Source organism: Stomoxys calcitrans, chromosome 4 (assembly GCF_963082655.1).
Source record: "Stomoxys calcitrans chromosome 4, idStoCalc2.1, whole genome shotgun sequence".
Lineage (NCBI taxonomy): Eukaryota > Metazoa > Arthropoda > Insecta > Diptera > Muscidae > Stomoxys > Stomoxys calcitrans.
The window spans coordinates 36,402,098-36,417,368 of NC_081555.1; the positions used below are offsets into that span (position 1 = coordinate 36,402,098).

A 15,271-nucleotide genomic window follows, 5' to 3' on the forward strand; every position below is an offset into this window, starting at 1 on the left:
TGTCCCCTTTGGGGGAGGTTTTTGGGGAGAGGTGGCCCCCCAAACACTTGGTCTCATATTTGGATATCAGATTCTAATTCTACACTCAAATACCTTTTATTTAAGCCCCATATTCCCTCTACTTGCTAATACCTTTCATTTGAGTCCCATATTGCCATGGTCGGTAAAAATGTCCGATTTTGGGGTGTTTTGGGGGTTGCGGTGGTCCCCCTAACACTTGGTCCGATAATTGGATATCAGATACGTTTTCTTATCCTAAATACCTTTCATTTGAGTCCCATATTGTGGTGATTGGTCTAAATATATGTTTGGTAAGTTTTAGGGTGGGGCGGCCCCCCTAGATAGCCCATCCGAAATTTGGATACCAAATTTTTTTATAGGTTACTATATGAGAGCACACAAAATTTCGCCTAAATCGCACCACCCATCTCCGAGATCTGGCGTTTTTGAAAATTAGGGTAAGGGGGAGGGTCCGCCCCCCCTTCAGATATCAAAAAATTTAGTACCCTATTTTCACCACGGGTGCACCATCTGTGAAAATTTCAAGAAAATCGGTTTAGCCGTTTTTGAGTCTATAGGGAACACACAAACAAACAAACACAAATTGATTTTTATACCCACCACCGAAGGATGGGGGTATATTCATTTTGTCATTCCGTTTGCAACACATCGAAATATCCATTTCCGACTCTATAAAGTATATATATTCTTGATCAGCGTAAAAATCTAAGACGATCTAGACATGTCCATCCGTCTGTCCGTCTGTCTGTTGAAATCACGCTATAGTCCTTAAAAATAGAGATATTGAGCTGAAATTTTGCACAGATTCTTTTTTTGTCCATAAGCAGGTTAAGTTCGAAGATGGGCTATATCGGACCATATCTTGATATAGCCCCCATATAGACCGATCCGCCGATTTAGGGTCTTAGTCCCATAAAAGCCACATTTATTATCCGATTTTGCTGAAATTTGGGTCAGTGGGTTGTGTTAGGCCCTTCGACATGCTTCGTCAATTTGGCTCAGATCGGTCCAGATTTGGATATAGCTGCCATATAGACCGATCTGCCGATTTAGTGTTTTAGGCTCATAAAAGCCACATTTATCATCCGATTTGGCAAAAAGTGTTGTTTGAGGCCCTTCGACGTCCTTCGTTAATTTGGCGCAGATCGGTCTAGATTTGGTTATAGATGCCATATAGACCAATCCTCCGATTTTGGGCCTTAGGCCCAAAAGAACACCGCATGCAAAATTTCAGCCAAATCGGACAAAAATTGCGGCTTGTAGGGGCTCAAGAAGTCAAATCGGGAGATCGGTTTATATGGGAGCAATATCTAAATCTGAACCTATATGGCCCATTTGCAATCCCAAACGACCTACATCAATAGCAAGTATCTGTGAAAACTTTCAAGTGGCTAGCTTTACGCGTTCGAACGCTATCGGGATTTCGACAGAAGGACGGACGGACATGGCCAGATCGACTCAGAATGTCGAGACGATCAAGAATATATATATACCTTATGGGGTCTTAGACGAATATTTCAAGGTTTTACACCCGGAATGACTAGATAAGTATACCCTCATCCTATGGTGGTGGGTATAAAAACAGAAGTTAATATTCACATGCCTTAGTTAGACATCATTGCTTCTGTTTTCAAAATTGATTAAATTTGTACGCCTGCTGGCGTAATAAATTAAACAATTTAAAATATTTACCAATGGATACATAAATGGCACAAAATTCCCTTCTTCTAATTTTATGTTATGCTCAAACCCATAGAATGTTACTCACTCCTCGCTGGTTTCATGCAATTCCTTCTTCAAGATTATTTTGCGGTTATTTAGCCTTCATTAATTCAAATTGTTGTTGCTTTCTGTTTGTTGCCATTCTCATTCGTTTGCTTTAAGTTTGATTTCAATTCCACTTCACACACATACACAGAGGAGAATATATATAAGAGGAGTATCATTTCCTGCACTTGTATCATCACTTCATTGTGTCGCGCCCTTTTCTTTCTTCAATACGCTCTTTAGCTCTTTAGTGCCTGCAACTGTGTTATACATTGTGTTCAGTTGCTCTCCCTTCTTGCCTCCCCGTCCTCTCGCCCAGTTGAACCCCCCTATAAGTGCCGAGTACTCGTGTAGCAATCGAAGTCTACCATATTCCCAGATTTATTTTGCCTTTTGGCTCTCTTTACACCTCTCAGCGCCCCCCTAGCAACAACAACAAACCCTGAAAGAGATGACGGTTATCCTACATCACTTGACATTGTTTTTGTTGTCGAAGAACAGCAACGGCCAAGAACTAAAACAAAAAGGAACACATTCTTGTTGTTGTATGTATGGTTTGAAATTGCATGGTACTGGTTGTACGGTTGTTCGACGGTTACGACCATTTCATGGCAAAGATGTGGTGATGAGTACGGATGCAGGGCGAGATGGATGACTGGCGATGGATGGATTTGAAGGATATGACGGTCTTGATAAGTTTCTTTGTATGCTGCACGGATTCGAGGGTATAAAACAAGTGAATAGTCAATGTTTAGACAGATTGGTATGAATGCTTGTGTGAGTGATGATTTATGCGGCGTTTGTGTTTTTTCGCTTTTTATAAAAAAAAAATAAAACCGAATATTACGTTGTTCATAGTGACGGGGGGGTAATCATGTGGATTTTGTTATTGTCTTCTCAGTCGGCACAATGTTTTTTGAGAAGAGCTATTTTGGAATCATGTTCTGATAAATAATTTGTGTGTATGATCAAATGTGTTTACAATGAACGCTGTGAGCAGTGTGGCCACCAGCAGTTATATTGGGACCTCCAAAATTTTCTGACAAATAGGTATAGAGAGAGCATGGGGTTTAAAAGAGTTTATAATGGGCTTTTTTCTCTGTTGTATCATTAAAATGTTTGATCACCAACACAACTTTAAATGCTTTTACCTGTGTTATGTTTTTTAGTCTTGCTTTATATTCCTTTTTGGCTTGCGAACCAGTTTCGGTTTAGTTTTCTAATGGCAACCCTGTTTATCTCTCATTTATTATTGACAACTCTCTCGCGTCATGGCGTTTACATACACGCACAAACCTACAACGAACAGGATTCACGTTTTAATGTCGCGTGCGTGTAAGAATCGAAAATACAATAACAAAAGCAACAACCATGCCACATTGTTTAGGTGAAATACCACGCAAAACGATGTTTTTATGTGATTTCCATTGAATCGACATTGTTTTACAACAACAGTAGCCGCGAGATAAGATTGGTTAGAGTTTAAAATGTTGTAGGTACTGTAAACCCAAAGCGGTGCAACGAATTTTAACCAGGTTTTTGTTGGAGGAAAGAATTGAATATTGTGCAGATTGATTCCGGAGAACAAGTTATTACTCCAAATCACTACAGAAGAAAGGGATCTATCATAACGTATACCACCTTTTGAAACTGGTACAAGTTTTTGTAGAAAAAAGTTTTCGTAAGACATCGGTCACCAAGTTATCGAGCTACTTCTACAACATAAATCCGGATAAGAACAATAAGTATGGTTCAAATCGGTTCGTTTTTTGTTATAGCTGCCATATAAACCGATCTTGGGCCTTGACTTCTTGAGCTTCTATAGGTCGCAAATCTTTGAAATTTTGCAAGTGGTGTTTGGGTATCACTTCCAACACCTTTGTTAGGTATGATTCAAATTGGTTTATAATCTGGTATAGCTGTCATATAAACCGATCTTGGATCTTGACTTCTTGAGATCAATTGAGTGCTGAGTATGCTGCGAGAAGTTCTCTGTCATATGCACTATATTTCATTTGAGACAAGCTCAATTTCTTGGAGAAAGATGCTATGGGTTTCCACTCACCACTAATAAATTGTTGTAAAACTCCACCCATTCCTGTATCCGATGCATCAATCCACAAAGATGTCGGAGCCTTGAGTTTTGGATGAACAAGTAGAGTTGCATCAGCTAATGAGTTCTTGCATTCCTTGAAAGCTTCCATAAGATCTTTGCGTTCGTTCCCTTTTTATTTCCAGAACAGATTGCATGAAGTTTTGACTGTTGATGTGCTGCATTAGGAATAAATCGTCTATAAAAATTTATCATTCCTAAAAACCTTCGCAGCTCTTTTTCAGTTTCTGGCAACTTGTAGCCTTTAATTGCTTCTACACGGGATGGCAGAGGTTTGATACCATCTGAATTGATTACATATCCTAAAAATTCGACTTCTGCAAATCCGAGCACCGAATTGGAATAATTAATAGTAACACCAAACTCTCGAAATCTTGAAAATAATTTCCTGAGATGTTCCAAGTGCTCCTCTTTGTTGTTTGACGCAATGAGGATATCATCTATATAGGTGTAACAGAAATCCAAACCTTGTATGACCTCGTGTATGAAACGCTGAAAAGACTGAGCTGCATTACAAAGTCCAAAGCTTATTCGAGGAAACTCAAATAACCCAAATGGAGTTATATTTGCAGTCTTAGGAATGTCAGATTCTTCAACTGGTATTTGATGATATGCTTTAACATGGTCCGCTTTACTAAATATTTGCTTACCGCTCAAGATGTGTCGAAAATCGTGTGTGAGGAACAGGATAGCGGTCGGGAGTGGTAACAGCATTTAAACGACGGTAGTCGCCACATGGACGCCACTCTCCATTTGACTTTGGGACTAAATGCAACGGACTTGCCCATGAACTTTTCGAAGGACGACATCAAATCAAACTCACGCTTTACAATGTTGAGCTTCTCAGGGGACAATCTTCGTGCTTTTGCATGAACCGGTGGACCTTCTGTGTGGATAACATGCTTCACAGAATGCTTTACTGGTGAAATACGATTGTCACTTTGCGTCAGTTCAGGAAATTGTAGAAAAAGCTTATAAAAAACTTCGAGTTTTTTGAAATTGATTTTACAGAATTTAAAGATCCAGAAAATAACGTTGCTTTACTTTCTGACCTGAACCTATTATCTATCAGACGATTGTTCTTAACATCAACCATTAACCCAAAATGGCTAAGAAAATCAGCGCTAATTATTGGTCTGTTAACACTGGCAACGATAAAATTCCAGGTAAACTTTCGGTTGAGGCCAAGGCTTAAGGTAAGAGTTTTTATACCAAATGTTTTAATAGGGGACTCATTAGCTGCTATTAATTCAAGACTTGATGGGTTTAGCGTTTTTCAGTTGAGGTAGCCGGGAACACAGATACATCAGCACCAGTATCGATGAGAAATTCATATTTTAGGTTTGTATCACCAACAAAAAGACGACATATCTGTTGGCAGTCCTCATCCGTCACCGATGATGAGGAGCCTTTTAGTTTTCCGGAGAACAATTTGGCACAAATTAGCAGGGCTGCACACATTTGGTAGCACGATCACCAAACTTATAATGATACCAACAAAAAGGTTTATCACGTGACTTACTCTGTGACCTGCCTCTTGATTTTGAACGGCTTCTTGATTGATTTGCGAGTGCCTCGATCTTCTTGTTTATTACTTCAATTTTGGCTGTTAAATGCCGAATTTGTGTCGACTCTGTCGGGTTTCTTGAGGATATAGCACTAACATCCCATGATTCCACGGTATCAGAAATCTTATCGGCCATAGCCGCCAAATTGCTTAAAGATTCACTGCTTACGGATAAAATTGCTTGAGTTTGCTTCGGAAGTCGTTGCATCCAGAGAGATTTTAAAAGTTCATCCGAAACCTCACCAGAGGCTAAACAGATCATCTCACGGAGTATTGTTGAAACGCTTCAACCGCTTCTCTTCCGAATCCATGAAACGCTCTTGAAGACTCTTCTTTAGCGTTTCATACATATTTGTTTCTGGTGGATTGAGAATAAGGTCGCTTACCTCCGAAAGAACGCTTGCGTCTATGGATCCAACAATTGTATGGAATTTGGTTGAATCGGATGTTATGCCAGATGTTATAAATTGGCTTTCGACCTGTTTGAACCATAATGCTGGATTGTTGCGCCAGAATGGTGGAATTTTCACTGAAACTCTTGAAACCTCCACTGGGCCTGTTGATAGCGGGTCATCCATTATAGAGTTTGACGAAATATTACCATGAGCCAATGGTGAATTCATTCCAGGAATGATTTCTTCAAAATGATTATCTAGGGCTCTGCTGGCGTTTCCGGTTGGCGAATGAAACATTGTCTTATGTACTTTAACGTGTAGTCGGGGTCACCAATTGACGTGGTTAAGGTGCAAAACGATATAAAACGCAAACAATTAACAAATTTATGAATATTTTTATTTTTGCTTCCTGACAGTGACGTGTCAGGAATCAATCAAATTTTTCTGTACAATGAAAAGAAAAGAAAATGACAAGCCAATGCCTACTCAATCTAACATATTTTTTTAAAACTCAAAAGTGTTATATAATGGCAAAATTTCTTCTTGCCATTTTCCTCACTATAAACAGAGAACCACTTTTTCGCTTTTTGTCCTCCAGCGTTTCGCCAACGTTTTTATACCCTACACCTCCACTGTGCTACAGGGTATTAAAGCTCTGTGCATTTATTTGCAACGCTAAGAAGGAGAAGAGCTGGACCCATCGATAAGTATAACGATCGGCTTAGAATCATGATTCGATTAAGCTTTGTCCGTCTGTCTGTCAATATGGGTTCCATGTATTGAAAGTGGTACGTATTATCGGTGGTGTAGGGTATAATATAGCCAACGTTTGGCATTCCTTACTGGTTTTTGTATGGAGTTTGACAGCATTTCGCCCACAAAATTTAACAGAATACTCAGTTTTACTTACAAAATCGCTAATTGTTTTCCATGCCACTCGCCTAAGTTGGTTCATGTCTGGTATAGAGTCCCTACCTAAGTGCCGGTATCTGTAAGACGCGAAAGCCGGGCAATAACAAAAGAAATGCTCCAACGTCTTATTATCTTCCCTGCATGCCCTACACACACTGTCACTAGCCGCACCGATTTTACATAAGTGAGCTATATTGACCTCCTTCTTACTTTCTTTCCGTAAAAGCCTCGTCTTCTCACGATCTAGATCCCCCCGATAGGATTTTCGCCGTCCAACCGACCGTTTGACCCACAGCGTGGACCCGAAAGTTTTCGGGTTAACCAAGTTTATTGATGGCAGTCCTCTAGCCATCACCTCCAAATCGTCTGCCCTTTCATTCCCCCTTACTCTGTTATGGCCCGGCACCCAAACGATGGGGATGTTGCCATCCCCAGAGAAGGCGTTAAGCTCCTTACTACACAGAGAAGCCGTTAATCTCCTTACAACACTACAAGATTGTTCGTGCTCTTACCGTCCTGGTTGTTATTGCCCTAATGACCATTTTACTGTGGTCCTCACACTCGACGTCGCCACACCACATCAAATGTGTTTACACCATTTCACGCATTCCTTGATCGCCCGGATCTACGCTTGCAGGACCTTATTATGGTCAGGCAGTCTAAAACAGATTTCAGTCCCTGGGTTTTCAATGTACGATCCTAGGCCCGCTCTGTCCTCTAGCTTTGATCCATCCGTGTAACATGATCCTCCAGATGGCAATGCTAGGGTTCCATCAATCCAAGACTGTGCCGATTCAAGGTTCATCTTAGGTATCCTATCTGAAACCTCTTCCCTTCCTTCCAGGTTTCCTATCGTCGCCTCGATGATACCGCGATGGTATTAGCTGCTCCCATCGCCTAAAGTCTCATAGCCGCAGTGGTTGCCTCACACTTCATCTGTATGTCAATGGGTCGGATATCTAGAATAGTCTCCAGTGCCCCTGGTGGGCTTGGTCCTCATCGCTTCGCCTATGCCAAGACAACATGTTCTTTAAACCTGTTGTATGGTCCTTATGTTGCACTTTTTTTCTCCATAGCAGTCCACCAAACTACTGAGGCGTAAATAAGTATTGGTCTAAACACGCTCCTGTAGAGCCAGTGACCTATCCTAGGATTCAGGCCCCATTTCGAGCCCACGGCCCATCTACATAGTGCCCAACATCTATGAGCCTTCTCAGTTGCGCTTTGTTTGTTTGTCTGTTCCGTATAGACTCAAAAACGGCTGAACCGATTTTCATGAAATTTTCATAGATAATTGAGTTTGGGTCCCCGGTGAAAATAGGGTACTAAATTTTTTGATATCCGAAGGGGGGGGGGGGGGGCGGACCTTTCCCCATACCCCAATTTTCAAAAACGACAGATCTGCGTGCACCGATTTAAGCAACAATTTGTATTACACTTACGGTACCCTAAAAACACGAAATTAGTAAAAAATTTTTGGGTCAAATAATCTGGGGGGACGCCCTATCCCAAAACCCACGCGAACGGACATGTGCATCGATTGGGACAATATGGGTATTAAATGAGAGTTATTTAAGAGTAGAGTACGAATTTGGTATACAAATTTCGTTCTTAAGTTTCGGGGGGACCGTACCAGCACCCCAAACAGGACTTTTTCCTGACGTGACCGTATAGGGCTCAGATAAATTAAGAGAGTGAAAAAAGCACAGCGGAGTGGGCCCTGTCCAGCTAGTGTCTTATAAAAATGTCGAAATTTTTGATCAAATATAAAATTTGGAAAATTTCCAAATTTGAAATAATTTTCGATTGTTTTTTTTTCTTGTATTGGCTTGCCCAAAAAGTAATTGCGGATTTTTTAAAAGAAAGCAAATGCATTTTTAATAAAACTTAGAATGAACTTTAATCAAATATACTTTTTTTACACTTTTTTTCTAAAGCAAGCTAAAAGTAACAGCTGATAACTGACAGAAGAAAGAATGCAATTACAGAGTCACAAACTGTGAAAAAATTTGTCAACGCCGACTATATAAAAAATCCGCAATTACTTTTTGGGCAAGCCAATATATTGGAGAAGTCATCTTTATCGCCTTTCCCCATTTATTGAACCACCCCTCCTAAAATACTAAAGGCAACAAACATTTCAATGATTATCTAATTTTTTGTTTTATTATCTCATTTTTCTTTCAGATAATTGCGAGACATAGCATTGAATCAAACCACAAGCAAAACGGAGAGCAATTGTGCAAATAAAATACGAAAAATTAAAGTGAATAAAAAAAAAATTTGTTTAGTAAAACAAGTCAACAAAATATAAAAAAAAACTTCTCGAAGAAGTTTGTTAAGCTTAAAGCTAGATTAACGAAAAAAAAAAATAATTTCCAAAACAGAAAGTGTCTTCTTCAGCTCAGTGTGTGCTGTGCTGGGCTGATGAGGTGCTTTGCAGTAGTGTGTGTGAAGTCGTGAGAAAATTTTAAAATTTCAAATATAAAACAACAACAATTCGTGGCATATCTAAGAAAAGCAACTTTAACATCTGTGAGTTGGCATCGCTTCTCGCTCTTCTGGTTGAATTGCATCGATTTTCTTTGGGGTTCTTCTTTGCTCCGAGGAACTTTTAAAGTTGCGCCAGTACTCACGATACCGAAGTTCAAGTTTCATTCATCAAAGCAGGCAGCTGTCAGCTGGAGGTTTAGGTGGTGGTAGTGGTGCCACATCTATAAAAGGAGGAGGCTGGTTCTGCGCAAACGCCTTAGCTGTTGTTTGCCATACATATTCGGCTACAACAAGAACAATATAAGCAGCAACAGCAATAACAACAACAACAACACCAACAACAACTAGTAATACTACGAGTACATCAACATTAACAACAAATTTCGTTGTTTTGTTTGCCTTTCGTGTGTGTTTGTGTTTTACTTTATCGAATTTTTAGGGGGGGGTACCCCGACCGGCCCACCATAAAATTTAATTGGATTTCATTCATTTGTTTGTTTATAAATTTCGTCTGTTTGTTCGCCTCCAATTGTCTACTACCAATAAAACAGCTGCCGCTTGCTGTCTGTCTCCGCATGATGTTGTTTATCTCGAAATCATCATCTTTATCACCATCATCATCATCAGCCGCATCATAGGTTTGGTGAATCTGCTCTGAGTGTAAAAGTATAGGAAAAAAAGGTAGGTATTTATTTTTTCTTAATCATTTCTTCTTCTTCTTAATTTTTTGTGTGTCTTTTTTTTTGCGGCTTTAACGTTTGATATCTGTAATGTCGTTGCATAGCTTTTTGGGGGGGGAGTGATTTTGAAACTAAAAATACACTTTTTTATTGAATTTTACAAATCATTGTTGGTGGGTATGAAGAGAATTAAATCGTCTAGCCAAATTGGAAAGTATTAGAGATACCGGAAAAAGATGTGGCTTATCAAAAGTTTTGTCATCACGTGTATAGGGTTGGGAGAAGCAATAAAAAGCCGTTCAGATCATCAGGCTAAGGTAAAATATTTTCGGCATTGCCATAGAAGGGAGCATACAGACGTAGAAATGCGAATTTGCCCATTAAGGGACAGAGGCAATGAGTGCTGTCCGATTCAGATTCAAGCTCAATGATAAGGGGCCTCTTTTTTAATGGCCTAGTCCGAACGGCGTGCCACAGAGCAACAGCTCTTTGGGGAGAGATTTTTACATGGCAAAGTACCTCACAAATTTCGCCAGCATTGGGAGGGGATAACCACCGTTAAAAAAATATTTTCTGATGTTCTTGCCAGGATTCAAACCCGGGTGTTCGGCTTCATTGATGGACCTTCTAACCTCTGCGCTAAGGTAGCCTTCACAGCCTTACCATAAAATGATTCAATAGGGAAGTTACGAACCGTGAGTTCTGTAGTGACAACCAGGACACAGAAATATACCCTGGTGCTCTTACGCCTAGATATAAGATGCCGGAGTTTAGACTCCCGTCCTTGGACGGGGTCACCCGGCGGCTGTCAAAGGAGGCGAAGTACCTAGGCATTGTACTCGATTCAAAACTGTCCTGGAAGAGGAACACCAAGGAAAGAAGCCATAAGGCACGGAGCGATTTTTACTCCTGCAGGAGGATGTTCGGTAGGAAGTGGCGGTGACACCCAAGATGATTTTTTGGATATATACGGAGACCATCGTGAGACCAGTACTGGCCTAGGGAGCACTGGTATGGTGGGACGCCGTTGGGAAGAGCATGCGTGCGAAGGAGCTCGAGAAGGTCCAGAGCACTGGTATGGTGGGACGCCGTAGGGAAGAGGACGTGTGCGAAGGAGTTCGAGAAGGTCTAGAGACTGGTCTGCGTCATCATCACAAGGGCGCTAAGATCCGCACCGCAGGCAGGCTTAGAGGCGATGCTGGCTATGCAGCCCATTAGGGCCTATATTTGGAACTGCGCCGCCAGGGTTGCGCTTAGGCTGAGAGTGCTCGGCATGGCAAAGGAGGATGGTTGCAGAGGTTCTGCAACTACCTGGCACCTGTGCCGATTGGGGTGAGGACACTTGCGATTCGTTTCCAAGGGACAAATGGAGGGCGGATGGTGTACTTGAGAAGGATAAGACCTCGATCTACACAGATGGCTCCAAGATAAAGTTAGGGACTGGACTGAGGGTCTACTCTGATGCCCTCAATATCTCTCAATATGTCTCTGAGACTGCCGGACGAGGGTACGATCTTTCAGACAGAGGTCTGTGCCATTGCAATGAACGCAAGAGAAATTCTGGTAAGGGGCTTAACGCCCTTGAAACTCAGAATTTATGTGGACAGTATGGCGGCGCTCAAGGTCTTAGGGTCGAGGATGGTGAGGTCGAGATGTCTAGCGGATTGTTTGGAATTCCTGAATAGGCTCCGGGCCCACGATGTGACTCTGACATGGGTTCCTGGGCATGTGGGGATTCCAGGAATTCCAGAGGGCGGACGAGTGCGCCAGAAGGGGTTCGTCTGCGCCGGGCGGACCAGTCATCGCTCTTGCCTACGTGCCATTTGTCGAGCTACTGAACACAGTAGAGGGGATGGTCGGGGCGGTGTCGGTAGCGAGGTGGGACAAGGTAGATGGTTGCCGGACTGCGAGGGTGCTACGGCCTGCCATCGACCGGAGGAGGAGGAGCACAAGGGAATTGCTGGCGTTCGATAAGAGGTCGATGAGTACTGTGACAGGGGTCATAACCGGACACTGTGCCAAAGGCTCCGGTTATGACCCCCACAAGGGAATTGCTGGCGTTCGATAATAGGCCGATGAGTACTTTGACAGGGGTCATAACCGGACAATGTGCCAAAGACTTCTGTAGGAGTTGTCTCGATGAGGATGAGGATGAGGATGAGGAGGAGACTATTGACCACTTGCTTTGTTCTTGTCCGGGTCTGCAGAGACGTAGGCTCTCTTTTCTGGGGAACCGTTTCTTTTGTGATCTGTGAGAACTTGCGAACGTACCGGGTGACACAGGCGAAATTGGAAAGTCTCATCACTGTTGCATCCGACGTTGACAACTCTGGGGAAAATACTTAGTTTAAATTTTTATGACAAATAACGCAGGTCCTCGCCCGAGTACCAGTGTTAGTATAGAATAATTGGTAGTTGATATGGTTTAGTCCAGAAACTTTGTTTCGGGTCATCCATGGCTAATTAAGGCAATGTGAATTTTGCCCTTGCTGATTGTCTCCATCAGCTGTCACGCTCCGGCGGAGGTTTATCTGGATAACCTCAATCATTGGTCCTCCAGTAAATGGGCTTCTTCGGAATGGGTGATGATCTCAAAGCCCGCTTCCTTAAGTTACATTGACTTTCCTGCCACTGCACTGCCTGATGTTTTCGCATTGCGTTCTTTGCCTATCCTAGTCTTCCGAATCTTTATAAAGTCAGTAATGGTTCCATCGTCGTGTTTCTGTTCGTTAGGCTGCATTGAGTTTCCCGTCCCTGTACTGCCTGACATTTCAATACTGTGATCTTGCCTATTTTAGTCTTCCGAATTTTAAGTAAATGGACTTCCTGGGTGTAGATGATCGTTGGCTCCCTGTTCGTTAGGCTGCATTGAGACTCCTATCGCTGTGCTGCCTGATGTTTCAATGTTAGGATCTTTACCCAACTTAGTCTTCCGAATCTTGAAGTGGGTGATGGGTTCGTCGTTGGGTCCCTGTTCGTTAGGCTGTGTAGGGTCTCCCGTCCCTGCGCTGCCTGATGTTTAGTATTAGGATCTATGCTTATCCTACACCCATAAAAAAATCAAGCACGGCGTTGACAAAGTGATCAAATTCGTTCATAAAAATTTATCAACATACGGATGTTATTTAATCAACCACAAATATTTATAAACCAACAGTTATGTTGAAACAAACGTCCACAGCCGTTCACATTCTGACAACCTCTAGTGCACAGTTTTTTTTTTTAAAGATTGCAAAAAGATTTTGTGTGCCGATGAGTATAGAACCTTTGTTCCATCAATCCCATAGTGCGCTTACCAACGCCTTACCAGATTGAACCACGGCCGGCTACACACATATTGGGTTGCCCAAAAAGTAATTGCGGATTTTTTAAAGGAAAGTAAATGCATTTTTAATAAAACTTAGAATGAACTTTAATCAAATATATTTTTTTTACAATTATTTTCAAAAGCAAGCTAAAAGTAACAGCTGATAACTGACAGAAGAAAGAATGCAATTACAGAGTCACAAGCTGTGAAAAAAACTGTCAACGCCAACTATATGAAAAATCCGCAATTACTTTTTGGGCAACCCAATACAATGTTATAAGAGTCATGGTTGGTGGTATACATTCACATTTCGTAGGGATGATGTTCCAAACGGTCAGTGCATGAAACGACAACGCGTGTTCACAAAATCATCCACGCTTGTTGACAATATTACGCTAGCATATGATAATGACAACGTTGGTGCATGATTCTGGTACATCTTTTTTCTATCAGTGTAGTCTTCCCAATATTGAGAGAGTCGGTGATTATCTCGTCGTCAGCCCCCTGTTTGTTGGGCGGTGTTGGTCCATCTGCCACTGCATGGCCTGATGTCTCAATACGAGGATTTTTTGCCTATCCTAGACTTTGAGTGCACAACAAGCCGATTAATGGCATAGGTGTCTGTCTATAGTAGCATGAGGCAGATTAATAATTGCAACCTCTTTTCAACCTAAATGAACTAAACTTGGTTTTCCCAATCTTGAAAAAGACAGCCTTGTTCCCGTAGTACGCCATGCCTTGAGTCTTAGCCAAACTTGTCACGGAGACTTGATCAATGTCAACTATTGGGTTGCCCAAAAAGTAATTGCGGATTATCAGCTGTTATTTTAGTTTGCTTTGGAAAAAAAGTGTAAAAAAATATATTTGATTAAAGTTCATTCTAAGTTTTATTAAAAATGCATTTACTTTCTTTTAAAAAATCCGCAATTACTTTTTGGGCAATCCAATACAAGGATAGTACCTTCCTCTTTCTCCTGCCTGTGGAAGACCTCCCACTTCTCTGCGACCAAACCTTGGTTTTGCTTGTCCAAGAATCCCAACTTGCGTTCTGTCGCAAGACTGTCGCCTTTGTGAGCTGGAGGATGTCCTTTTTTCTCACCAGGTCGATCTCTGAGTCAAGGAGCGTGAATACCTCCGACCAGCTTTTTGACGGTATCAATACATTCCGCCGATGAAAAAGTAAGCGAAAAGATGTCCCCTCTATATTTGCAGCTCATCATTAGTACTGGTGCACCATCTACAGAGTTCCAATCATGTTTGAAAATCCGCCCGTGAACCAAATCCTCATGTTACACGGATGGATCAAAGCTAGAGGACAGAGTGGCCCTGGGGGTTTACATTGAAAACTCAGGGACTGAGATTTGTTTTAGACTGCCTGACCATAATACGATACTGCAGGCGGAGATCCGGGCGATCGCGGAATGCGTGAAATGGTGTGGTGCTAACGCAAGGACGTCGAGTGTGAACATCTTTACCGACAGTAAAATTGCCATAAGGGCAATAACAACCAGGACGGTAAGTTCACGAACAGTCTTGCAGTGTAAGAAGGAGATAAACGCCTTCTCTGAGGATGGCACAATCCGCATCGTTTGGGTGCTGGGCCATAACGGAGTAAGGGGAAGGCAGACGATTTGGCGGTGAAGGCCAGAGGACTGCTGCCAATAAACTTGGTTAACCTGAAGTCTTTCGGGTCGACGCAGTCCGAATTAAGGGAGTGGGCGGCGAATGCGCATGCAACATGGGGGGATCCATGGGGGGTTCCAGATCGCAAGAAGACGTGGCTATTACTGATAGGAAGCAAGAAGGAGGTCAGTACAGCTATTGGTATCATAACGGGACACATAGGACTTCGAGCTCACTTATGTAAAATCGGTGCGGCAAGTGGTAGCATGTGTAGGGCATGCGGGGAAGATGATGAGACGTTGGAGCATTTCCTTTTCATTGCCCGGCTTTCGCGTCTAACAGATACCGGCACTTAGGCTTTCGCGTCTAACAGATAAAGGCACTTAGGTAACA

The 15,271-nt window shown here is 42.1% G+C and overlaps 1 protein-coding gene across 4 annotated transcripts in view; it reads left to right on the forward strand.

The window, feature by feature from the left end:
- LOC106085694 (Ca(2+)/calmodulin-responsive adenylate cyclase) overlaps window positions 1–15,271 on the forward strand; it is a 374,401-nt gene that overhangs the window by 13,920 nt on the left and 345,210 nt on the right. For all 4 annotated transcript variants that reach the window (XR_009398222.1, XM_059368290.1, XM_059368291.1 and 1 more), the window contains exon 2: window positions 8,963–9,949. The gene's annotated coding sequence lies outside the window, so the exon portion shown is untranslated. The remainder of the gene's footprint in view (window positions 1–8,962; window positions 9,950–15,271) is intronic.